General features: G+C 56.1%; 1 long non-coding RNA gene across 1 annotated transcript in view; it reads left to right on the forward strand.

The window, feature by feature from the left end:
* Window positions 1-25,803, forward strand: part of LOC142295830 (uncharacterized) — a 66,377-nt gene extending 40,574 nt beyond the window's left edge. The window contains exon 3 of the long non-coding RNA XR_012751553.1: window positions 25,298-25,803. This is a non-coding gene — a long non-coding RNA (uncharacterized LOC142295830). The remainder of the gene's footprint in view (window positions 1-25,297) is intronic.
* Window positions 25,804-26,171: the final 368 nt, after the last annotated feature.

The following is a 26,171-nucleotide window of genomic DNA, read 5'->3' on the forward strand; positions in this document are numbered from 1 at the left end:
TGGATGTTAGGGCACGGAGCGAAGTTACGGGTGCTTTGGGAGTCCGTTAGGGGTGCATTTAAAAAAGGAGGTGAGGGAGTAGATAAGAAAAGGGGAGTATGGGGAAATATTTTCCTGCTTCCCTTGGAAAAGTTTAATTTGGATACAGTGAAGGCAAGTGAATCTGAAAGATAAGGAGGATAAAAAACAAAAAAAAAAAAAAAAAAAAAAAAAAAAGGGGGAGGTGTAGGTTGATCCCGAGGACGTTTACTAACTGGCATTGGAAGGCTATGCGGCCGGGCATCTGGTGGGAACACAAAGATATATGTTTTGGGGATGCGTTTGATAACGGCTCCGGCGCAGCCCTTTTGAGGTGGTGCCAGGGGCCCGGGTGCGAGTGGCGGGCCTTTGGCTGGAAAAAAGAAAGGGGCGTGTTGGAAATTTAGTGAAGGGCAATGTAAGTTTGGGGGCAGCGTGTCAGTTCAAACACGAGTGTTCCGGTTGTGGAGGTTTCCCACTCTTTGGCCAGGTGTTTCAAAGGGGGAAAGAAAAGTCGGGGGAAGGTTTTGGTAACAGGGAGGACGCTAGTGAGGGTCGAGGGATGCGTCCCTATTTAAATAGATATCCGGATGACCGGGCGGCGGAGCTGTTTGCTACGGGTTTTATGGAAGGTTTCCGGGTTCCGGTTGATTTTGGGGCGCCGGTGTTTCGCCCGGGTAATTCTGGGTCCGGAAAAGGACATCCGGAGGTGGTGACGGAAAGGCTGCAGAAGGAGGTGGAGCGGGATGGATGGCGGGCTCTGGTCCAGGACCCGTCACTCCCCAACTTGAGGGTTTTCGCTGCTGGGAGTGGTACCCAAGAAGGAGTCGAACGAGTATCGGCTCCTTCATCATCTCTCTTACCCGGCTGGGTTGTTGGTGAACGGCGGGATTTCACCCGAGTGCCGGCGGTCTGTTATGTATCGTTTGACAAGGCGTTGGAGTTAGTGTGGGTAGTGGGCAAGGGGCCCCGATGACCAAGGCGGACGTGGAAGCAGCTTTACGGTTACTTCCGGTGCACCCAGAGAGTTTTTTCACCTTTGGGGGTGCAGGTGGGATGGGCAGACTATGTGGAGCAGTGCCTGCCCATGGGTTGTTCTATTTCGTGCGCTTAGTTTGAAGCGTCAGTTCGTTTGTGGAATGGGTAGTCAGGGAGGTGGCGGGTGTCCACTCAGGGATACACTATTTGGATGATTTCTTTTGCGTGGGCCCAGTGGGCTCCTCGGTTTGTTTCTTGCTGTTATTTACATGAGAACGCATTGCAGGAAGCCTGGGATTCCGGTGGCACGGGGGAAGACAGAAGGGCCAGTGACGTCCCTGTGTTTCTTGGGCATTGAAATTGACACGGTGGCTATGGAATGCCGATTGCCGGAGGACGAGCTGCGTGTTTTGAAGGTGTCGGTGCAGTTGTTGCACTGGGCTAAGAGGGTGCGGTTACAGGATTTCAGTTGGTCCTTGGGAAGTTGAATTTTGCCGGTCGCACTAGGCCTATGGGGCGAATATTTAACAGGCGTCTGGCAAGCGCAATGGCAGGGGGTGATTGCTACAAATTATTTGTCAGAGTGACAATGACAATAAAAGGAGGTTTGCTGGTGTGGGGCTGCATTCCTTGAATGATACAAAGGACGGACGTTATGGGTGAACAGGGCAGTATCAGATATCCAGCTGGAACTGTTTATTGATGCGGCGGGGGCATCAGTTTTTGGGGCAATTTTAGGACGCATTGATGTGTGGGCTAATGGCCACGGCTTTGGGTGGAAAAAGGGGTTGGTGACATATTTGGCGCTGGTGGAAATGTTCCCCCATCATAGTGGCGATGGAGTTTTGGGGCCCAGAATTTGCGGGCAAGAAGCTTGGTGTGCATTGTAATGACATGGCAGTGGTGTATTTCGATCAATTCATGGTCGTCAAAATCGCCCCCGGTGGTGTGCTACTTGAGACATCTGGTGTTGGGGTTGCTTAGAACTCAACAGGTGCGTGGTGGCGCAGCATGTGCCCGGAGTGCAAAGTGTAGTGGCTGATGCGCTCTCGGTTTCAGTCCCACAGGTTCAGGCGACTGGTGCCAGGAGCGGACAAGGTTGGAGAACTAAGCCCGGCATGGCTGTGTGACCTGGCGTCGGGTAGCATTTGAGGGAATCAGGAGACCGGTGACTGAGGCTACTTGTGCCGATACCAGGCTGTGTGGCGGGAATGGGAGGAATTGGAGAAGGCGGATTTTATGGAGCTTGGTTAGACAGGCCGAGTGCTGGAGGTTTTGTCATTGATTAGCTGGGATTTTTCAGCAGGCCGGTCCGTTTCGGTGATGATTACAAGTTGGGCGGTGTTGGCCTTCTTGTTTAAATGCAAGGGGTTCGGGACGTGGCAAAGGCTTTTCTGGTGCGGTAGGGAAAAAAGGGTTTTTAAAAGGACGCGTGGTCGCGAGACAGGAGACGGCCACTATTGTTTCCGTCGTTGATTGGTTGGTGATGTGTTTGGGGGATATATGCTCGTACGATTAGGTACGAGGCTGTTTAAGGTTGCCTTCGTATTGGCATTTTCGGGGCTTTCTGCATCAGAGAATTTGGTAGCCCTGCCAGGCATGCGGTAGGCGGGCTGTTATTAGAGGTTGTTACGCTTGGTAAGGATGGCGCGAGTGCCGGCATGGTTTTCGATAGACAGACCAAATAGGTGGGGGACGTCTGGTGACATGGTTTGAATTGCCAGGGCACCACCTATGCCCAGGGGTTCAGGTGGCGGAACTCTTGCAGGTGTGGGGTGGCTACCCCGGTGTTTCTTTAGACATGTGGATGGATCTGCCTTATCGTGATTCCAGTATGGCAGTGTTGAAGACGGCTTTAGTAAGGGCCGGGGGAGTAGCCAAGGGATTATGGGCCCACTCCTTTCGGATTGGGGCAGCGACCGAAGCGGCTACGTGGGGGGGCTGAGTGAGGATTGGACCCGGTGGATTGGGAGCTGGGATTCCTCCAGGTTTCGTTTGTATATTAAACCACATCTGATCAGGTGATGTTTGGTGACAGGGGGGGGTCCTTTATTGAGGATGGTTTGGTGGGCAGTCTCTTCGTGCGGAGCGGCGATGTAGGAAGCCCGTGTGAAATGGCTCGGAGTTCGGGGCATGACTTGGAGTAGAGTTCGCCCTGAATTGGTGTATTATAGCCGGATTGACAAGGAACCTGTTGTTTTAATGCTGCATGTGGGGGGGAATGACTTTGGAGTGTGGACGGCGTGAGAGTTAAAAGGGAGAGCAAGTTGGACTTACTTCATTTGTGGAGGGCGTTCCATGGCATTGGGATTGTGAGGTCCGATATGGTAGCCCGAAGGCAGTGGCGTTTTAGGAGTGGATCGGATTAACAGGGCCTGGGAAAAAATGGAACCGGGCGATTGGCAGGTTTGGAGCGTGGAACGGAGGTTGGTGGTTCGATTCGAGGAGTTGGAGAAGTCCACTGAGCAGTATTTGAGGTCCATTCTCACGGATGGTGGTTGGATTTGTGGACGTTGAGTTTGAAGGATGGAATAGAACGAGCATTGGTGGTGTGGGGGGCCCGGGCCAAGTAAGGTGTCACTTGGCCGGTCTGTGGCGGGGTGATAGGTCCGTTCAGAGAGGTTTGGTGTACCGACAGTAGGTTTGTTGGTATGAAGCCACTCAGGGGGAGTGGCGTTGAGTTGGATGGGAACTTGTAGGCGGAGGTCCTGCAGGTTCTGGGGAGGGGTAATTAACGATGGAACGTTAATTACCCTACACCTCGGGTCGGTTGGTCACGGCCGAGGTGGTCCCCTGGGCCGGTTGGAGGTTACGGCCGGGGGATAGGAATGATGGTTTGGCTCTCGGATGGACCTATCAGGTGTCATTTTGTGGAGAATATGTATATATGTACAGGTTCAGGTGTTAATGGGGTGGCATGTTGAGCCACAAGTTTGGTACATATATACTGTTGAATAAAGCTGTGGCCATTCGGCAATAAAGTTGGAGTCTGTGTCGTTACTAATATGTTTAAATTAACGGGAAGTTTGTCACTGGAGACCCGTTTATCCCTTATAGATACGTCAAGACGGCCAGAGAGCCCCATAGGGGTGAACAGGCCCATGACGATCGGGAGGGTTAGGGTAGGAAAGAGTTAAGTGCTAAGGTTGGAGGCACATAGGGGCTGCCTGATTGGTGGGAGAGTCGGGAAAAGGGATTGGGTGAGGGACAAGATATGGGAGGGTTGGTGTGTGGGTATAAAGGGGGCTGTGCAGAGGTCACTGCCCCTTTTGACCTACAGACAGCGTGTCCCGCCCACCCGCCCTGCAATAATGTAAAAAAAAAAAAAAAAGAATAATATATAAATGAATAAATAAATAAAAATGATAATAATAATAAAAAGAATAAAGAGTATATATAAAAAAAAAAAAAAAAAAGAAATTAATAAAAAATGGAAAATAAATGTGAAATATATAAAAAAAAAAAAAAAAGGATGTTGTTTTCTTTTGAGTTGTTGTCACAGCGGGGTGATAGGTCCGTTCAGAGAGGTTTGGTGTACCGACAGTAGGTTTGTTGGTATGAAGCCACTCAGGGGGAGTGGCGTTGAGTTGGATGGGAACTTGTAGGCGGAGGTCCTGCAGGTTCTGGGGAGGGGTAATTAACGATGGAACGTTAATTACCCTACACCTCGGGTCGGTTGGTCACGGCCGAGGTGGTCCCCTGGGCCGGTTGGAGGTTACGGCCGGGGGATAGGAATGATGGTTTGGCTCTCGGATGGACCTATCAGGTGTCATTTTGTGGAGAATATGTATATATGTACAGGTTCAGGTGTTAATGGGGTGGCATGTTGAGCCACAAGTTTGGTACATATATACTGTTGAATAAAGCTGTGGCCATTCGGCAATAAAGTTGGAGTCTGTGTCGTTACTAATATGTTTAAATTAACGGGAAGTTTGTCACTGGAGACCCGTTTATCCCTTATAGATACGTCAAGGCATGGACGCTGGGCCGTACAGGCTCTCTGCTCCTTCCCCACAGAGAGTCAGTGTGTGTATAGCTCGGTGGTGTGTGCGACACTTATTGGTTCCTTCAGGCTGATGTCTATCACCCGCTGCCTGTCCCCATCGTAGATGAAGTAGTGAAACACGTGACACTGGAGTTCTCTTGGCAAACCAAACTTTAACAGTTTATTCCTTTCACTGCATTGATAAACATGGCCTGAACTTCTCATGGTCTTGCTGATACTGCATATTGGGGTACTCTCTCTCGACCTATCCCCGCTAACTTGGATCTTGTCTGTATTGTCCCCACAGCCAGCCCCTCTTGTAATGTCTCCTCAGCCAGCCCCTCTTGTAATGTCCCCTCAGCCAGCCCCTCCTGTGATAGCCCTGTAAGTCTATCTTGTAATGTCCCCACAGCCAGCCCCTCCTGTGATAGCCCTGTAAGTCTATCTTGTAACGTCCCCACAGCCAGCCCCTCTTGTAATGTCCCCACAGCCAGCCCATCTTGTAACATCCCCTCAGCCAGCCCCTCTTGTAATGTCCCCACAGCCAGCCCCTCCTTTGACAGCCCTGTAAGTCTCTTTTGTAATGTCCCCACAGCCAGCCCCTCCTGTGATAGCCCTGTAAGTCTATCTTGTAACGTCCCCACAGCCAGCCCCTCTTGTAATGTCCCCACAGCCAGCCCCTCTTGTAATGTCCCCACAGCCAGCCCCTCTTGTAATGTCCCCACAGCCAGCCCCTCTTGTAATGTCCCCTCAGCCAGCCCCTCTTGTAATGTCCCCACAGCCAGCCCCCTCTTGTAATGTCCCCACAGCCAGCCCCTCTTGTCATGTCCCCACAGCCAGCCCCTCTTGTAATGTCCCCACAGCCAGCCCCTCTTGTAATGTCCCCACAGCCAGCCCCTCTTGTAATGTCCCCACAGCCAGCCCCTCTTGTGATAGCCCTGTAAGTCTCTCTTGTAATGTCCCCACTGTCCAGTTACAAAGTCCAGACATAGCCTAGAAAGGAGAAATTAGATTTCCATGCTTTCACAAAATTATTTTCCAGCAATAGGATATTTGAGAGTAACCCGGGGCATTAATCCATGGGCCCCAGATATTTCTGAACTTTTTAATTGCATTTTTTTTTTATACACTTTTTTGCTAAACAAATCAGCCATTGATTCTTAATACATTCACCTGTGGATGGGGAGGAAGGTTGTATGCAGAGAGAAATAGTTTTTCTAGCAATATACATGATTCTGGATATACTGGTTACTACCAGATCCTCTGCAGGAAAATCTGGAATAATACCCAATATACATAATTTGGGATGAGGATTCATTACTATACCATAGAATATATGGATTATGTCCAAAACATCATCCCAAAATGGGCCAATTGCCCTGTGTTCCCACATCATGTGTATGTGTAGCACCCACGGGGCAAGGGGTCAAGTGTTACTCGTCGCTGGGCCAGTGATATCAGGTCTGGGGATGTCACGGGTGGCCCTGCCCGGCTTCGTGGCCCCGAGGCGTACAATAAAAAGGGAAGGATGATGGTGGATGAGATGATGGGAATAGCTTGTCTCGTGATGCCACCTATGGTATGCGGCCAGGGATTAGCCACCGCTGCAGGTGATGTCCTCCGGGGTTGACGGTGTCGCAGCAAGGATGTTTCTGCTCCCCACAGGTGGAGCGGGCCCCGGGGAGGAGGATGAGGGTTGTAGCATACCTCCCAACCGTCCCGGATACAGCGGGACAGTCCCTCGTCTGAGCCTTTGATCCCGGGTCCCGCCCGTGAGGCTGTTTGTCACGGCTCCACCCACCCACTGTAGCCCCGCCTCGCTGTTTCTCCCTTCTACTATTCATTACAGAGCCGAGCGCGCACCTACTCCTGTGACTGCTGCTGAGGTATGAATCACCCCCTGCAGCAGAGCGACCCCCCTGCAGCAGAGCGACCCCCCCCCTGCAGCAGAGCCCCCCCCCCTGCACCAGAGCCGACCCCCCCCAGTCCCGGAGCCTGCGTTTGTCGGCAGCTGTTCTCTGATTCCCCGTGTGCGGCTTCTCACTGCTGCAGACACGCGGGGAGTCAGGACGCTGAGGAGACCGTGCAATCAGCACTTATCTCCTGCAGATAGCAGTGACAATAACCTATGCAGAGTGACATCTGCAGGCTTCTATTACCGATCAGTGGTCTCCTGCCTGTGGAGCAGAGCTGCTGGGTCCTAGCTTCCCAACAGCTTCAGCTCTGCTTTATCCTGGCTCCTCTACCAGTTAAAGGGAACATGTCAGCAGAAATTTCACAATAAAAATAAAAGATTCCCCTCTCCAGCTCCTGGGCTGCTTCTAGAAAGGTTCCTGTTGTTATTGTGCCCCCTTTGAGACCTACAAAAATACTTTATGAAGTCTTACCTTTTTGTATGCAAATGTGTTTTTATGGTCACGGGGGCGGGCTGTCTGGCGTCCGTTATTCCCCCTCCTGCCGCTTTACGCAGTCCCCCATTGCTCATTTACATACACAAGGACGCCTTCCTCATGTAACTGTCCTCCCGAAGTTTTGCGCATGTGAACGCTTTTTCAGGTGATTGCGCAGGCACGAGATTATGGGCGGCGCTGTGATTGTCATCAGCAGCGTTAACCAAGTACCCGCCCATAATCTCGTGCCCGCACTTTTCCCTCTGACTCCACCGTTATGCGCAAGTGCTGGCCATATGAACCATGTTACCTATTACTGCTTGCACGAGATTATGGGCGGGTACTTGGATGACTTTGCTGATGACAATCACAGCGCCGCCCATAATCTCGCGCCCACGGTAATAGGTAACGTGGTTCATATGGCCAGTGCTTGCGCATAACGGTGGAGGCAGAGTGAGAAGCGCGGGCACGAGATTATGGGCAGGTACTTGGATGACGCTGCTGATGACAATCACAGCGCCGCCCATAATCTCGCGCCCATGGTAATAGGTAACGTGGTTCATATGGCCAGTGCTTGCGCATAACGGTGGAGGCAGAGTGAGAAGCGCGGGCACGAGATTATGGGCGGGTACTTGGATGACTTTGCTGATGACAATCACAGCGCCGCCCATAATCTCGCGCCCACGGTAATAGGTAACGTGGTTCATATGGCCAGTGCTTGCGCATAACGGTGGAGGCAGAGTGAGAAGCGCGGGCACGAGATTATGGGCAGGTACTTGGATGACGCTGCTGATGACAATCACAGCGCCGCCCATAATCTCGCGCCCATGGTAATAGGTAACGTGGTTCATATGGCCAGTGCTTGCGCATAACGGTGGAGGCAGAGTGAGAAGCACGGGCACGAGATTATGGGCGGGTACTTGGATGACGCTGCTGATGACAATCACAGCGCCGCCCATAATCTCGCGCCCATGGTAATAGGTAATGTGGTTCATATGGCCAGTGCTTGCGCATAACGGTGGAGGCAGAGTGAGAAGCGCGGGCACGAGATTATGGGCGGGTACTTGGATGACGCTGCTGATGACAATCACAGCGCCGCCCATAATCTCGCGTCCACGGTAATAGGTAACATGGTTCATATGGCCAGTGCTTGCGCATAACGGTGGAGGCAGAGTGAGAAGCGTGGGTACAAGATTATGGGTGGGTACTTGGGTAACGCTGCTGATGACAATCACAGCGCCGCCCATAATCTCGCGCCTGCGCAATCACCTCAAAAGCGTTCACACTTTGCACAGTGCTTACTCCCGCGAGAGTGGCACTGGGCATGCACAAAACTTCAGGAGGACAGTTACATGAGGAAGGCGTCCTCATGTATGGAAATGAGCAATGGGGGACGGCGTACAACGGCAGGAGGGGGAATAACGGACGCCAGGCAGCCCGCCCCCGTGACCATAAAAACAGATTTGCATACAAAAAGGTAAGACTTCATAAAGTATTATTTTAGGTCTCAAAGGGGGCACAATAGCAACAGGAACCTTTCCAGAATTCATCCCAGGAGCTGCAGAGGGGAATCTTTTATTTTTTTTGCTAAATTTCTGGTGACAGTTTCCCTTTAAAGGGAACCTATCAGGTGCAATCTGCACTCAGAGCCAGGAGCAGTTCTGGGTGTATATTGCTAATCCCTCCCTAACTGTCCCTGTATACACTAGCATAGATAAAGGCATCTATAGAAAAAGTATTTTTAAAGAGCTTATATCTTATGCTAATTAGCGCGGGGACTAGTCCCAAGGGCGTTACTTCACTTGGCTAGTCGGCTCATATAGCGTGTTAGTACTCACACAGGGGCGTAATAACATGCTAACATGCTATGCGAGCCGACTAGCCAAGTGAAGTAACGCCCTTGTGACTAGTCCCCGCGCTCATTAGCATAAGATATAAGATCTTTAAAAATATTTGTTCTTGATCTCTTTATCTATGCTAGTGTATACAGGGACGGTTAGGCAGGCATTAGCAATATACACCCAGAACTGCTCCTGGCTCTGAGTGCATATTGCACCTGACAGGTTCACTTTAAAGGGAACCTGTCACCAGATTTGGGGCCTATAAGCTGCGGCCACCACCAGCGGGATCTTATGTACACATTCTAACATGCTGCATACCTCCCAACCGTCCCGGATACAGCGGGACTTTCACGCTTTACGTTGTTTGTCCCGTTGCCACGGGCGGGACGGCCGGCTCCCGGGCTCCGCCCACCCACTCTCTCTCCGCCTCCCTGCTTTTCCCTCCTACCATCCTAGTAGACGTGGCATAGAGAGGAGCGCTGCCTGTGCTGCTGCTGGTACAGTAAACTAATCTCCCCAGCGCTGATTTCCCTCCCTCCCCCCTCACCCCCGGCCGGAGCCTGTCTGTGCGGTCGGCCGGCCGCCTGTCTGTGCGGTCGGCCCGCCACCTGTCTGTGCGGGCGCCCCCCGCCGCCTGTCTGTGCGGGCGCCCCCCGCCGCCTGTCTGTGCGGGCGCCCCCCTGCCGCCTGTCTGTGCGGGCGCCCCCCTGCCGCCTGTCTGTGCGGGCGCCCCCCGCCGCCTGTCTGTGCGGGCGCCCCCCGCCGCCTGTCTGTGCGGGCGCCCCCCTGCCGCCTGTCTGTGCGGGCGCCCCCCTGCCGCCTGTCTGTGCGGGCGCCCCCCCTGCCGCCTGTCTGTGCGGGCGCCCCCCGTCGCCTGTCTGTGCGGGCGGCCCGCCGCCTGTCTGTGTGGGGGCGGCCCGCCGCCTCATTGTGCGGGCGGCCGGCCGCCTCTCTCTGCGGGCGGCTGGCCGCCTCTCTGTGCGGGCGGCCCGCCGCCTGTCTGTGAAGGCGGCCGGCCGCCTGTCTGTGCGGGCGCCCCCCGCCGCCTGTCTGTGCGGGCGGCCCGCCGCCTCATTGTGTGGGCGGCCGGCCGCCTCTCTCTGCGGGCGGCTGGCCGCCTCTCTGTGCGGGCGGCCCGCCGCCTGTCTGTGAAGGCGGCCGGCCGCCTGTCTGTGAAGGCGACCGGCCGCCTCACTGTGGCTGCCTGCGTGTCCGTGCTGGAGGCCCGCCGGCTGCCTGCGTGTCCGTGCTGGAGGCCCGCCGGCTGCCTGCGTGTCCGTGCTGGAGGCCCGCCGGCTGCCTGCGTGTCCGTGCTGGAGGCCCGCCGGCTGCCTGCGTGTCCGTGCTGGAGGCCCGCCGGCTGCCTGCGTGTCCGTGCTGGAGGCCCGCCGGCTGCCTGCGTGTCCGTGCTGGAGGCCCGCCGGCTGCCTGCGTGTCCGTGCTGGAGGCCCGCCGGCTGCCTGCGTGTCCGTGCTGGAGGCCCGCCGGCTGCCTGCGTGTCCGTGCTGGAGGCCCGCCGGCTGCCTGCGTGTCCGTGCTGGAGGCCCGCCGGCTGCCTGCGTGTCCGTGCTGGAGGCCCGCCGCCTGTCTGTGAAGGCGGCCGGCCGCCTGTCTGTGAAGGCGACCGGCCGCCTCACTGTGGCTGCCTGCGTGTCCGTGCTGGAGGCCCGCCGGCTGCCTGCGTGTCCGTGCTGGAGGCCCGCCGGCTGCCTGCGTGTCCGTGCTGGAGGCCCGCCGGCTGCCTGCGTGTCCGTGCTGGAGGCCCGCCGCCTGTCTGTGAAGGCGGCCGGCCGCCTGTCTGTGAAGGCGACCGGCCGCCTCACTGTGGCTGCCTGCGTGTCCGTGCTGGAGGCCCGCCGGCTGCCTGCGTGTCCGTGCTGGAGGCCCGCCGGCTGCCTGCGTGTCCGTGCTGGAGGCCCGCCGGCTGCCTGCGTGTCCGTGCTGGAGGCCCGCCGCCTGTCTGTGAAGGCGGCCGGCCGCCTGTCTGTGAAGGCGACCGGCCGCCTCACTGTGGCTGCCTGCGTGTCCGTGCTGGAGGCCCGCCGGCTGCCTGCGTGTCCGTGCTGGAGGCCCGCCGGCTGCCTGCGTGTCCGTGCTGGAGGCCCGCCGGCTGCCTGCGTGTCCGTGCTGGAGGCCCGCCGGCTGCCTGCGTGTCCGTGCTGGAGGCCCGCCGGCTGCCTGCGTGTCCGTGCTGGAGGCCCGCCGGCTGCCTGCGTGTCCGTGCTGGAGGCCCGCCGGCTGCCTGCGTGTCCGTGCTGGAGGCCCGCCGGCTGCTTACGTGTCCGTGCTGGAGGCCCGCCGGCTGCTTGCGTGTCCGTGCTGGAGGCCCGCCGGCTGCCTGCGTGTCCGTGCTGGAGGCCCGCCGGCTGCCTGCGTGTCCGTGCTGGAGGCCCGCCGGCTGCCTGCGTGTCCGTGCTGGAGGCCCGCCGGCTGCCTGCGTGTCCGTGCTGGAGGCCCGCCGGCTGCCTGCGTGTCCGTGCTGGAGGCCCGCCGGCTGCCTGCGTGTCCGTGCTGGAGGCCCGCCGGCTGCCTGCGTGTCCGTGCTGGAGGCCCGCCGGCTGCCTGCGTGTCCGTGCTGGAGGCCCGCCGGCTGCCTGCGTGTCCGTGCTGGAGGCCCGCCGGCTGCCTGCGTGTCCGTGCTGGAGGCCCGCCGGCTGCCTGCGTGTCCGTGCTGGAGGCCCGCCGGCTGCCTGCGTGTCCGTGCTGGAGGCCCGCCGCCTGTCTGTGAAGGCGGCCGGCCGCCTGTCTGTGAAGGCGACCGGCCGCCTCACTGTGGCTGCCTGCGTGTCCGTGCTGGAGGCCCGCCGGCTGCCTGCGTGTCCGTGCTGGAGGCCCGCCGGCTGCCTGCGTGTCCGTGCTGGAGGCCCGCCGGCTGCCTGCGTGTCCGTGCTGGAGGCCCGCCGGCTGCCTGCGTGTCCGTGCTGGAGGCCCGCCGGCTGCCTGCGTGTCCGTGCTGGAGGCCCGCCGGCTGCCTGCGTGTCCGTGCTGGAGGCCCGCCGGCTGCCTGCGTGTCCGTGCTGGAGGCCCGCCGGCTGCTTGCGTGTCCGTGCTGGAGGCCCGCCGGCTGCCTGCGTGTCCGTGCTGGAGGCCCGCCGGCTGCCTGCGTGTCCGTGCTGGAGGCCCGCCGGCTGCCTGCGTGTCCGTGCTGGAGGCCCGCCGGCTGCCTGCGTGTCCGTGCTGGAGGCCCGCCGCCTGTCTGTGAAGGCGGCCGGCCGCCTGTCTGTGAAGGCGACCGGCCGCCTCACTGTGGCTGCCTGCGTGTCCGTGCTGGAGGCCTGCCGGCTGCCTGCGTGTCCGTGCTGGAGGCCCGCCGGCTGCCTGCGTGTCCGTGCTGGAGGCCCGCCGGCTGCCTGCGTGTCCGTGCTGGAGGCCCGCCGGCTGCCTGCGTGTCCGTGCTGGAGGCCCGCCGGCTGCCTGCGTGTCCGTGCTGGAGGCCCGCCGGCTGCCTGCGTGTCCGTGCTGGAGGCCCGCCGGCTGCCTGCGTGTCCGTGCTGGAGGCCCGCCGGCTGCCTGCGTGTCCGTGCTGGAGGCCCGCCGCCTGTCTGTGAAGGCGGCCGGCCGCCTGTCTGTGAAGGCGACCGGCCGCCTCACTGTGGCTGCCTGCGTGTCCGTGCTGGAGGCCCGCCGGCTGCCTGCGTGTCCGTGCTGGAGGCCCGCCGGCTGCCTGCGTGTCCGTGCTGGAGGCCCGCCGGCTGCCTGCGTGTCCGTGCTGGAGGCCCGCCGGCTGCCTGCGTGTCCGTGCTGGAGGCCCGCCGGCTGCCTGCGTGTCCGTGCTGGAGGCCCGCCGGCTGCCTGCGTGTCCGTGCTGGAGGCCCGCCGGCTGCCTGCGTGTCCGTGCTGGAGGCCCGCCGGCTGCTTGCGTGTCCGTGCTGGAGGCCCGCCGGCTGCTTGCGTGTCCGTGCTGGAGGCCCGCCGGCTGCCTGCGTGTCCGTGCTGGAGGCCCGCCGGCTGCCTGCGTGTCCGTGCTGGAGGCCCGCCGGCTGCCTGCGTGTCCGTGCTGGAGGCCTGCCGGCTGCCTGCGTGTCCGTGCTGGAGGCCCGCCGCCTGTCTGTGAAGGCGGCCGGCCGCCTGTCTGTGAAGGCGACCGGCCGCCTCACTGTGGCTGCCTGCGTGTCCGTGCTGGAGGCCTGCCGGCTGCCTGCGTGTCCGTGCTGGAGGCCCGCCGGCTGCCTGCGTGTCCGTGCTGGAGGCCCGCCGGCTGCCTGCGTGTCCGTGCTGGAGGCCCGCCGGCTGCCTGCGTGTCCGTGCTGGAGGCCCGCCGGCTGCCTGCGTGTCCGTGCTGGAGGCCCGCCGCCTGTCTGTGAAGGCGGCCGGCCGCCTGTCTGTGAAGGCGACCGGCCGCCTCACTGTGGCTGCCTGCGTGTCCGTGCTGGAGGCCCGCCGGCTGCCTGCGTGTCCGTGCTGGAGGCCCGCCGGCTGCCTGCGTGTCCGTGCTGGAGGCCCGCCGGCTGCCTGCGTGTCCGTGCTGGAGGCCCGCCGGCTGCCTGCGTGTCCGTGCTGGAGGCCCGCCGGCTGCCTGCGTGTCCGTGCTGGAGGCCCGCCGGCTGCCTGCGTGTCCGTGCTGGAGGCCCGCCGGCTGCCTGCGTGTCCGTGCTGGAGGCCCGCCGGCTGCTTGCGTGTCCGTGCTGGAGGCCCGCCGGCTGCTTGCGTGTCCGTGCTGGAGGCCCGCCGGCTGCCTGCGTGTCCGTGCTGGAGGCCCGCCGGCTGCCTGCGTGTCCGTGCTGGAGGCCCGCCGGCTGCCTGCGTGTTTGTGCTGAACGGGTGTGGATGGGGAGTGGATATGGGCGTGACTGTGAAATGGGTGTGGTTAGGGGGCGTGGCCTAAAAATTTGCCACGGCGCGCTACGCGCGCCGCAAACTTTGTCCCTCTTTTCCTTCTTTAAAAGTTGGGAGGTATGGTTGTAGTGATGGCTGGCGCCGAAGTGCGGGGCGCCAGCAATAAGAGGCTGAGTCAGCTGCTGCGGGTCCAGGTATCTTTACTTACAGTTCCAATGGAGCCTCAGGGTACCGGTCTCTGCCGTGATGGGCCCCAGCCGATCCCGGATCCTTTGCAGGTCAGTAACACACACGCACAGCCCTATACTCCTACACACAGCATACAGAAAGCCATGGAACCCATAGGGTGGAGGGGCGACATGACTAGAGGGAAGGGAAGGAGTGATGGGGTTAATGGAAACAGGAATGGTTTGTTTATAAGGCAGAATAGAGGGATTGGTGGGTAGGAGGAGTTCCCTGGAGGAAGAGGTGGGACAGTTGAGGGGTGTAAGTAAAGGACCTTGACTTACCCCCCTCTCTCTTGACTTCCGGATATGGAACGATCTGACTGGAGAGGTTCCTATAAGGTGTCAGGACGTCACCTTCTATTTCTCCATGGAGGAGTGGGAGTATTTAGAAGGACACAAAGATCTGTACAAGGACGTCATGATGGAGGTTCCCCAGCCCCTCACATCACCAGACTTCCGGATATGGAACGATCCGGACGTGCGACAGGATGGCTGCTATCCGGGACCAGCGGATTCATCATGGCAGTGCACGGGCCCCTGGCAGCGCGGTCCCACGTCTTGGCTGCTGGGGGTTAACCCGTTGGCACTTTCCCCTCGCTCCCCTGTCAGCTGCGGGCGGCGTCCCCCCCCTCCCTCATCTCTCAGGTACTGGCCGTGTGCGGGGGGAGCGAGGAGGAGATGCGAGAGCCCCTTCGGGGACCCTCCGCGGTAGTGACGTGGGGCAGGGCAGTACTTAGCTGCTGCTCCGGCCGCTTGAGGAATCTCCGTCCGGGCCGCGGCAACCGGGAAGGGGGCGTGGCTAGTCTGCGGCCTACTTCCGGTCCGAGACGCGGCCTGGATTGCTGGATGCGGCGGCTCCCGGACGGGGAGAGCGCCCGGCTGTGACAGAGGCCAGCTTTACCCCTCGCGGACGGCGGGGGGGGGCCGCGGAGCTGCAGCCAGTGGTGGGTCCGGCACCAGGGCAGGCGGGCCTGGTGCGACGGGTGCCCAGGAGGCGGCGGTGAGTGGGGTGACAGCAGGGGCCCTGCAGTTTCTGCTTGGTCACCCAGATCAGGGTGCAGCTCCCGGCCGCGGCGGTCTCCCCCAGGAGGGGGAGGGCCCAGCGGACAGAGGCTTTCACGGGCCCAGGAGGGCTGGATGCGGCGGCTCCTGGCCAGGAGAGCGCCCGGCGAGGACGGAGGCCAGCATTATCCCCCCCCCGCGAGTGGAGGGGGGGGGGGCCCGGGGGGCTGCAGCCAGCAGGGGGTCCGGCACCAGGGCAGGCGAGCCTGGTGCGACGGATGCCCGGGAGGCGTCGGTACGTGGGGGTGACGACGGGGGCCCTGCGGTCCCTGCCTGGTCACCCAGAGCAGGCGTGCAGCTCCCGGCAGCGGCGGTCTCCCCCAGGGGGGGGAGGGCCCGGCGGACGGATGCCTTCTGGGCCCAGGAGGGCAGAAGGCTGGCGGCTCTGGATGGGAGTCTGCTGGCAGCGGGTCGGGCCACAGGTACTCCCCCGTCCTTGCAGGCAGCGGGGGGGGGGGGTCGGGCCAGAAGATGAGGCCCGCGCTGGCAGCCCGTGGGACGGGACGGTTTCCGGGGTTGTCGCCGCGGGACAGAAGATGGAGCTTGGAGGATGGTGCCCACGCGGCGTACCAGGAGGACGGCCGTGGTGGTGGCAGCGCTTCGGCGGCGTCTGCGTTACATGAGCCAGAGGCGGTTGGCTCCAGCGAGGAGGAGGAGGAAGCAGCGACGGAAGAATCAGATGTCCGGATGGCATGACTTTTATTCCAGGATACGCCGGGTCGCGGTCGGGTGAGACGGCCGTGGATTCGGCAGGGTTGGGGCGCAGTTGGTGGGGGGGCGGCTGCGGACACGGCAGCGCCGAGTGGGTTTTTGTGTTTTGATCAGGCATGGGGTATTTTACTGCAGTGGTATATACGGTTGTGGAGAGTGCGCATGCACCGCCGGGGGCATGGACGGGATCGGTGGTTAGTGGGCGCAGGTGCGGCAAGCAGAGTGAGGGCGCATGAGGCGGCAGGGGAGCATTTTCGGGCAGAGGCGGCAAGGGCTGTGACAGAGTGAGTGGTGAAGAAAGAAGACGGGGTGAGGTGGTGCGTCTGGATGACAGTGGCCAAGTGTGAGAGGTATGGGTACTTCGAAGGCCCGTTGGGGGGGGGCTCACCTGCTGGAGGATGTGAGGGATAAGATTTGAATGGGGGAAAGTGTAGAAATAATTTCGTTGCTCCCCCTGGAACAGTGGCACCTGGATTAGGTTAAGCCAAGTGATTCCGGGAAGGATAAGTAGAGGGGGGGGAGCGCCGGTGGAGGCTCACCCCTCGTACATTTGCAACGTGGCTGCGGGCATTTGCGTTTTTGGCAAGGGTATCAGGGGAAGGAATTGGGTAATTGGTTCGGCATGGTTTGGTTATATGGATCCATTTGGGGTGGCGTGTTAGGTCATATGGCGGTTTAGTCTGGCTTCAGTACGCCGAGTAATTTCAGCAAGGGAAGGTGTTGCGTGCCGGTATGCGGTAGGATCATACGGGCACATCCTTAGGGCTGCAGTGGATGGCGGCTCCTAGTCAGCCCCTTTTGGGGGGCAGTTGGCGGTTCGGGGCTTGGAACCCCGGCGACACGGACAATGAGGGTTGTTTGGGGGGCATAGAATGATGGGTGGTGCAGATTTGGCGCGGACGGTTGTCTTAAGCATAAGTGTTGGGTGGTGGTAAAGATCATAGTAATTCTGTGTCTTTCTATTTGTATTGGTGGATCTTCGCCTCCTTATTGGAAGTTTGCGCTGGGCTAGGGGACGCCTGGTGGTTGTCGGTGGAAATAGGGGTCAGGAAGTGGCTTTGGGCAGGATGGGTGGGCCATTCGGGGCCCTCCTTGTCATGATTGGGTTTCTCTGTTGGGGGGGTAGTGCCGGAAATGAGCCGTATATAGATGTATATATTTCGGCTTGTTCAAAACGTATCTTATCTGGAGGAGTCATCGGTGTATGCCTGCTTGGCTCCAGAATTGTCGGCGGTTTATTATGTGTCGTTTGACAGAGGGTGGGATTTGGTAAAGGCGGTGAGCCGTGGAGCATTGATGGCAAAGGCGGTTTTGGAGGTGGCATTAGGTTGTTACTGGTCTACCCTGCTAGCTAGCAGTTCGGGTGCTGCGGGGGGGAGGGGAGTTATTATTATGTTGATCGGTGGGGGCTAATGGGTTTTGTCCCATTTTATGTTCCTTTGGAGGCGGTTATTCCTTGGTGGAGTGTTTGGTGCGTGGTGTGTCCAAGCTTACACCTCTCATTCATTATAGGTTGATTCTCTTTCCATCGGGTTGGCGGGTTGATGATTCGTTTGGGTTGATTGTTTCATTGCAGATGGTGGTGGATACTCTTTTTTTTTTTTTTGGGCCGGTTGGCGCAGGCGAAGACTGAGGGTCCAACGCCAGTGATACGGTTTGTGGGGGATAAAGTTTGATGTTATGGTCAGAGAGGTAGGCTTCGTGGGTAATGGGGTGGTCCTATGGGCTGTGATAGAGGCAGTTAGGCCAGCTAAGACGGTGTGGTTTCAGGCGGTGCAGTCTTTGCTGGGGCGGTCGAACCACGGGTGTAGAGTTACGCCGCTGGGGCGAGTGTCTGCTGGACGGCTGGCGATGGCTGCGCCGAGGGTGCAGCCATCGGATCATTTGTGTGGGTCACGAGGGAGATCAATGATGATCTGATGGTGTAGGAGGTTTTTTGTTTTTCTTACGGCGATTTAGTGGCCGCGGATTCTGGCTGGGTAAGGTGGTACCTGATGGAACGTGGCTGCGGTACTCGGTTGCAGCGGGTCCAGTTGTTTTCGGGTTGGGCATCGTGGGTAGCACTTCCAATCGGTGGTAGGGGTCGAGTTGTGGAGGTTGGTAGTTTTTTCCGAGAGGAAGGTGTGCTGTCATTCTGACTATCAGTTGGTGGAGAATTAGATTAATAGTTGGTTTGCTAATCCTGGGGCCAAGGGTGGCGTACTTGTGGCAGTTGGTTTCTCAATTGTATGCGTTTTTAAAAAAAAAAAAAAAAAATTTATGCGTGGCGCAACCAGTACTGGGGGTTCGCCAAGGGTATAGCAGCTGCTTTGTTTCCTTCCAGTTCTGCAGGTTTCGGGAGTTGAGGCCGGGTAGCAGACGAGGTGGGCACGGTGTGTCCGGAGGGCTTGTGGAGTCTGGTGTGGCTGTGTTGGGGAGCGGCTCGGAGCTCAGTGACTGAGGTTATTTGGTGCTGATATCTAGAAGTGTGGGGGGCGCGGATAACGTGGTTTGGGGCCATGTGTGAGGAAAGCCTGGTGGAGTATTTGGTGGCGGCGTTGGCAGTGGTGAGTAACGGTTTTCAGGTTGCTAGGCCGGCGTCGGCAGTGGAGCAGAGGGTGGCGGCTGTGGCTGTCTTGTTGAGGATTAGATGTGGAGAGATGTTTTCACAGGATCTTAGTGCGTGGCAGGCCTTGAAGGGGTTTTGTCGTACGGGTGTGAGGGAGCGGGACACAAGGGTCCGTCTCCGTTGTTTTGTGGCAGCGTTTGGTGAGTGTTTTGTGGTTGCTATGTTCATCTGAGCACGAGCGGGTTTTGTTTCCTCTTGTCCACAACGGTTCGTGTTAGCCTTTTGGGGGGCTTTGAGATTGTGGGGTTGGTCAGCCCATCTACGGTTAAGAGCGGAGGTTGAATGTTGGAGGATGTGTCCGCGGTGGTGCAGTGGGTTGAGTGCCGGCTTCGTCGCTCACCGAATCAGGTTAGGCGGATGGTGAAGGTTGGTGTTGTTGTATGCAGTCCCGGGTGCGGAATTATGTTATGAGGATGCCCAGGGTTATTGTTGTGTCACGTTAGTTAAGGTACCATTTTGTGGCAGTGCTGCAGACTTGATTGCAAGTGGCGGGGGTGGGCGCCCGGAATACTACGGGTCGTATTCCCTCTGGATTGGGCTGCCACAAAGGCCCCTCGGTGGTCTCAGAAAAGGGGTTGTGAAAAGTATTGGGAGGTGGGAGTCCTCCCGTTTGTCGGCGTTACGTTTGGCCTCAGTTGTTATCGGGTTAAGGCCAATGGGGGCGTTTGAGTAATTTTGGGAGTGGAATGGGTTGGTGTAACAGGTTGGTGTTATCTGTGGATTTATAACCTCTGGGTTTTGTGGTGAGGGTGTGCCTCATTTGGATATTTGGGCATTCGTTGGTTCTCGGGGCCTCGGGGGTCTGAGGCTCGCCCGAATTTTGCCAGTTGGGTCTGGACGGGTCGATGGTACTGGTCCAGTAAGTGGGAGGCAGCGATTTGGTACCTCGAGAAGTTATTTATGAATGTTTAAAAAAAAAAAAAAAATTGTTGTTGGTTTGTTGCATTGTGGAAGACATACCCGGGCTTAAGCGTGGGGTAGTTTTGATAGTGTGACCAGGTTGGAATGGCGTGGGGCTCGTGCGGTAGGCAGTATCAATCGAGCCTTATTGGGGGCGGCGCCAAAGTTGGTGACGCTGAACTGGTGGTTTTGGAGATGCGATGGGGGTGTATCTTAACGTTATTGGTGCTGTTTTGTGGACGCTGTGATTGCGTGGAGGTGTGGTACAAGCTTTTGGTGTGTGGCGGGTCCAGGCCACGTAAGGAGTCACGTGCCCTGTCCTGTGGCGGGGGGTAGGTCTGGTCCAGAGGCGGTTGAAGGCAATGGTAACTGGACAGAGAGACACCATCTTGGTATGGTGGCTCCAGGTTCCGGGATGTTGCAGGCACGGGGTTCTGCAAAGTTGGGGGGTTAATCCGTAGGTGATTAATACCTCATCTCTGGGTCGGTGTGTTGCGGCCAGGGATACTGGGGTGAGAAGTGGTTCCTGGACTGGGCCTACCCAGGGTTGTATATTTACTGTATTGGTTACTGTGTTACCTATTGTTATTTGTTGGGGTCGCCCGTTGGACGGCGCCCCCTTGTGTTAGTATGTAAATAATAGGTAATAAAGGCTGCTGTGGCCAATTTTAAACCAAGTCACATGCAGTCCGTGTATTATTTACAGATGGTAATGGTGGGTAACACACACAGCACGACTGGAGAATCCTTTCTCAATGGTCAAGCTGTATACACACACGCACAGCCCTATACTCCTACACACAGCATACAGCTGTATACACACACGCACAGCCCTATACTCCTACACACAGCATACAGCTGTATACACACACGCACAGCCCTATACTCCTACACACAGCATACAGCTGTATACACACACGCACAGCCCTATACTCCTACACACAGCATACAGCTGTATACACACACGCACAGCCCTATACTCCTACACACAGCATACAGCTGTATACACACACGCACAGCCCTATACTCCTACACACAGCATACAGCTGTATACACACACGCACAGCCCTATACTCCTACACACAGCATACAGCTGTATACACACACGCACAGCCCTATACTCCTACACACAGCATACAGCTGTATACACACACGCACAGCCCTATACTCCTACACACAGCATACAGCTGTATACACACACGCACAGCCCTATACTCCTACACACAGCATACAGCTGTATACACACACGCACAGCCCTATACTCCTACACACAGCATACAGCTGTATACACACACGCACAGCCCTATACGCCTACACACAGCAAACAGCTGTATACACACACGCACAGCCCTATACTCCTACACACAGCATACAGCTGTATACACACACGCACAGCCCTATACTCCTACACACAGCATACAGCTGTATACACACACGCACAGCCCTATACGCCTACACACAGCATACAGCTGTATACACACACGCACAGCCCTATACTCCTACACACAGCATACAGCTGTATACACACATGCACAGCCCAAAGGAAAAACTCCAGCATCCATGTCTTTATAAAAATAGAACTCCGCCTTTATTTAGATAAGGTTAAAATTCCATTAAAAGTCCATTAATGAACAAGAGAGACGCGTTTCGAACGCTGGAACGTTCTTAATCATCACGCACAGCCGTATACACACACGCACAGCCGTATACACACACGCACAGCCGTATACACACACGCACAGCCGTATACACACACGCACAGCCGTATACACACACGCACAGCCGTATACACACACGCACAGCCGTATACACACACGCACAGCCGTATACACACACGCACAGCGTACAGCCATATACACAAACGCACAACCATATACACACACGCACAGCCGTATACACACACGCACAGCGTACAGCCATATACACGCACGCACAGCCGTATAAACGCACGCACAGCCGTATAAACGCACGCACAGCCGTATAAACGCACGCACAGCCGTATACACGCACGCACAGCCGTATACACCCACGCACAGCCGTATACACCCACGCACAGCCGTATACACCCACGCACAGGCGTATACACCCACGCACAGGCGTATACACCCACGCACAGGCGTATACACCCACGCACAGGCGTATACACCCACGCACAGCCATATACTCGCACGCACAGCCATATACACACACGCACAGCCATAGACACACACGCACAGCCATAGACACACAGGCGTATACATACATGTACAGCCGTATACACACACGCACAGCGTACGGCCGTATACACACACGCACAGCGTACAGCTGTATACATGTACACAGAGCCGTATACACACGCACAGCGTACAGCTATATATACATACATATACAGACACATATACAGATATAGTCACATAGAAGCGTATACATATTTGAAAACATTCACATATAAATAATCAGACACATAGACAGACACAATCCTATACATACACACATACTGGGGGGCTTTTACTTTTGATGATTGGGGGACACTTCTCTCCTCTTCTTGTCTCCCGTGCGCTCCACTTGTTTGATGGTAAATCCCACGGGCTAAAGGACCTGTGGTGACGTCCTGCCCATGTGATCAGAAGGGGCGGGGCTTCAGCAACACAGCTGATACCAGAAAGAAACTCCAGGTGGTCCTGGAGTTGTTTATAATAGAAGCGGGGGTCTGAGGTAAGATCCCAAAATGGGGGAGGGGGCCGCAGGGGGAGAGGGGGATGGGAAGCCTGCATGATTACAGTGGATGGGAGGAAGCATGGCCACACCCACTAACCAAGCTGGTCACTCCCACTACCCAATATAGAAAATATACTCCGGCACACTATAGAAAAATGCGAAGAAGAGTCCAATATGATGCTCAAAAAATGTCTTTATTATAAACGTAAGATTGTCCAACGTTTCTACCCATCAAGGGTTTTCTTCAAGGACTATGAAAGATGAGACTAGATTTCTTAAACGAGCACCAGAAACACGTCAGGTGAATCAACTATTGGTATCCGAAAAGGTACTAAAAGGACCAGTTTGAGATCACCTTGATTCTTCAAACTACTGGAGAACCATTTGGACTCATTCCCAAGTCTATAGCACTAACTACTCACCTATATAGGTCAATCGGACTTGAACGTGGTCCTGGACCCTTTTTACACATTGGCCTCACCCATGAGAATTATTTGGTCTATGACCCCTAAGGGATTAACACACCGATCACATTTGTAAGAAACGGCGGAGGTCTTTCTTTCATTTCTTTGCTCATATGACCCGATGTCTTGATCTCAAACTGGTCCTTTTAGTACCTTTTCGGATACCAATAGTTGATTCACCTGACGTGTTTCTGGTGCTCGTTTAAGAAATCTAGTCTCATCTTTCATAGTCCTTGAAGAAAACCCTTGATGGGTAGAAACGTTGGACAATCTTACGTTTATAATAAAGACATTTTTTGAGCATCATATTGGACTCTTCTTCGCATTTTTCTATAGTGTGCCGGAGTATATTTTCTATATTGACTGTCCTTTCTCCTGAGCACCTACAACAAAGATTGGTTGAGCCAGGTTTTATCCTCTATATACTCCCACTACCCAGGCAGCTTCGTCTAGCCACTGGGATGTAGCCGCAACACTTGTCTGATGCTCTTCGGCTGAACGGAGGCAGCGCGCGCTGCAGGAAGCCATTATAACACACATGGCCGCGTACTGTGAACTGCGCACGGCCGTGTCTCCTGTACTATGCGGCCGGTCAGCACTGTGTGCACCTGTAATGTCAGTGTGCCCGGCCGCATCATAGTACAGGAGACACGGCCGCACGCAATTCACTGTGCGCGGCCATGTGCTATAATGACATTATGCAGCAGGCGGCCGACCCTCTACAATAGCTGGGAGAGCAGCCCGGAGGGCAATTGGCCCCCTGCCTCCCGGCCCAGCCCGCCCCTAGACACTACCATGCTCGGGTGCTCTGTACTCGTAACTAGTAATGAGCGGGCACTACCATGCTCGGGTGCTCAGTACTGGTAACTAGTGATGAGCGGGCACTACCATGCTCGGGTGCTCAGTACTCGTAACTAGTAATGAGCGGGCACTACCATGCTCGGGTGCTCAGTACTGGTAACTAGTGATGAGCGGGCACTACCATGCTCAGGTGCTCAGTACTCGTAACTAGTGATGAGCGGACAATACAATGCTCGGGTGCTCGGTACTGGTAACTAGTGATGAGCGGGCACTACCATGCTCGGGTGCTCTGTACTCGTAACTACTGATGAGCGGACAATACCATGCTCGGGTGCTCGGTACTGGTAACTAGTGATGAGCGGGCACTACCATGCTCGGGTGCTCAGTACTTGTAACTGGTGATGAGCGGGCACTACCATGCTCAGGGGCTCAGTACTGGTAACTAGTGATGAGCGGGCACTACCATGCTCGGGTGCTCTGTACTTGTAACTAGTGATGAGCGGGCACTACCATGCTCGGGTGCTCTGTACTTGTAACTAGTGATGAGCGGGCACTACCATGCTCGGGTGCTCTGTACTCGTAACTAGTGATGAGTGGGCACTACCATGCTCGGGTGCTCAGTATTTGTAGCGAGCTGTTGGACGCTTGGATGGGCGCGATTCCAATAAACGAGTATAATGGAAGACAATGGGGAACTCAAGTATTCCGGAAGATCTTCCATTATTCTCGAGTCCATCCGAGCGTCCAACTGCTTGTTACGAATACCATTGATTGTACATTATTGATTTTGTTCCTGAAGAAGGGGTCGTATGACTCTGAAACGCGTAGAACAATAAAATCAGATACTTTTAATCTCCAGCAATCTCCTTCTGGCAGCGCGGATTAACTCTTTTCTTCCACCCACTTATATCACCCATCATTACTAGTAAGACATCAGACTCCAGGACAACGATATGTAATCACTGGTGTTCCCCAAACCTATGGCTCAGGGGCCACATGTGGCTCTCAGGACCCCTGCTGGCACTTCCCGAGCTGCTAATGGCTGCAGACACTATTGTGCAGCAGTGGCGCTAGGAATGGGGGGGTTTGGAGACATATTATGTCACGTGTATATGGCTTTCACCAACGTGGCTGCAACCTATGAAAAGTCGGGGACCGGTGCCTTTGAGGAAGGAAGCACAGGAGCTATCGAGCCCAGCAAGTGGGAGTATGGAAAAGGGAAAGAGGGAGTTAAAATGGTGCAAAAGGTGTTTTTTCGACTTGCAGGTAGGAGCCAATCGGCTTTTCAGCTGTGTATTTGCGCTCTTTTTGTTACAGTGCCAGCATGGTATATTGGATTTCAAAAAATCTCATATACAATACTGAAGAATATACCTTACAGTTCAAAATTTCAGGGTCACTTAGATATTTCCTTATTTTTGAAAGAAAAGCACTTTTTTTTCCAATGAAGCTAAATTAAATGAAACAGAAATCCCCTCTATACGTTGTTAATGTGGTAAATGACTATTTTAGTGGCAAACGTCTGTTTTTTAATGCAATATCTACATAGGTGTATAGAGGCCCATTTCCAACAACCACCACTCCAGTGTTCTGATGGTACATTGTGTTTGCTAACTGTGTTAGAAGGCTAATGGATGTTTAGAAAACCAGTGACAACCCTTGTTTAAGTATGTTAGCACAGCTGAAAACAGTTTTGCTGATTAGAGAAGCTATAAAACTGACCTTCCTTTGAGCTAGTTGAGAATCTGGAGCATTACATTTGTTGGTTCCATTAAACTCTCAAATGGCCAGAAAAAGAGAACTTTCATGTGAAACTCGACTGTCTATTCTTATTCTTAGAAATGAAGGATATTCCATGCGAGAAATTGCCAAGAAACTGAAGATTTCCTACAACGGTGTGTACTACTCCCTTCAGAGGAGAGCACAAACAGGCTGTAACCAGAGTAGAAAGAGAAGTGGGAGGCCGCGCTGCACAACTGAGCAACAAGACAAGTACATTACAGTCTCTAGTGTGAGAAATCCACGCCTCACAGGTCCTCAACTGGCAGCTTCATTACATAGTACCCAGAAAACGCCAGTGTCACCGTCTACAGGGAAGAGGAGACTCTGGGATGCCGGCCTTCAGGGCAGAGTGGCAAAGAAAAAGCCATATCTGAGACTGGCTAATAAAAGGAAAAGATTAATATGGGCAAAAGAACACAGACATTGGACAGAGGAAGATTGGAAAAAAGTGTTATGGACAGACGAATCAAAGTTTGAGGTGTTTGGATCAAACAGAAGAACATTTGTGAGACGCAGAACTGCTAAAAAGATGCTGGAAGACTGCCTGACGCCTTCTGTCAAGCATGGTGGAGGTAAGTGATGGTCTGGGGTTGCTTTGGTGCTGGTAAAGTGGGAGATTTGTACAATGTAAAAAGGATTTTGAATAAGGAAGGCTATCACTCCATTTTGTAACGCCATGCCATACCCTGTGGACAGCGCTTGATTGGAGCCAATTTCATCCTACAACAGGACAATGATCCAAAGCCCAAATTATGCATGAATTATTTAGGGAAGAAGCCGGCAGCTGGTATCTATCTGTAATGGAGTGGCAGCCCAGTCACCAGACCTCAACCCTATAGAGCTGTTGTGGGAGCAGCTTGACCGTATGGTGCGAAAAGTGCCCATCAAGCCAATCCAACTTGTGGAGGGGGGAAGCATGGGGCAAAATATC

The sequence above is a fragment of the Anomaloglossus baeobatrachus genome, chromosome 1, assembly GCF_048569485.1.
Source record: "Anomaloglossus baeobatrachus isolate aAnoBae1 chromosome 1, aAnoBae1.hap1, whole genome shotgun sequence".
In the NCBI taxonomy this organism is placed as follows: domain Eukaryota; kingdom Metazoa; phylum Chordata; class Amphibia; order Anura; family Aromobatidae; genus Anomaloglossus; species Anomaloglossus baeobatrachus.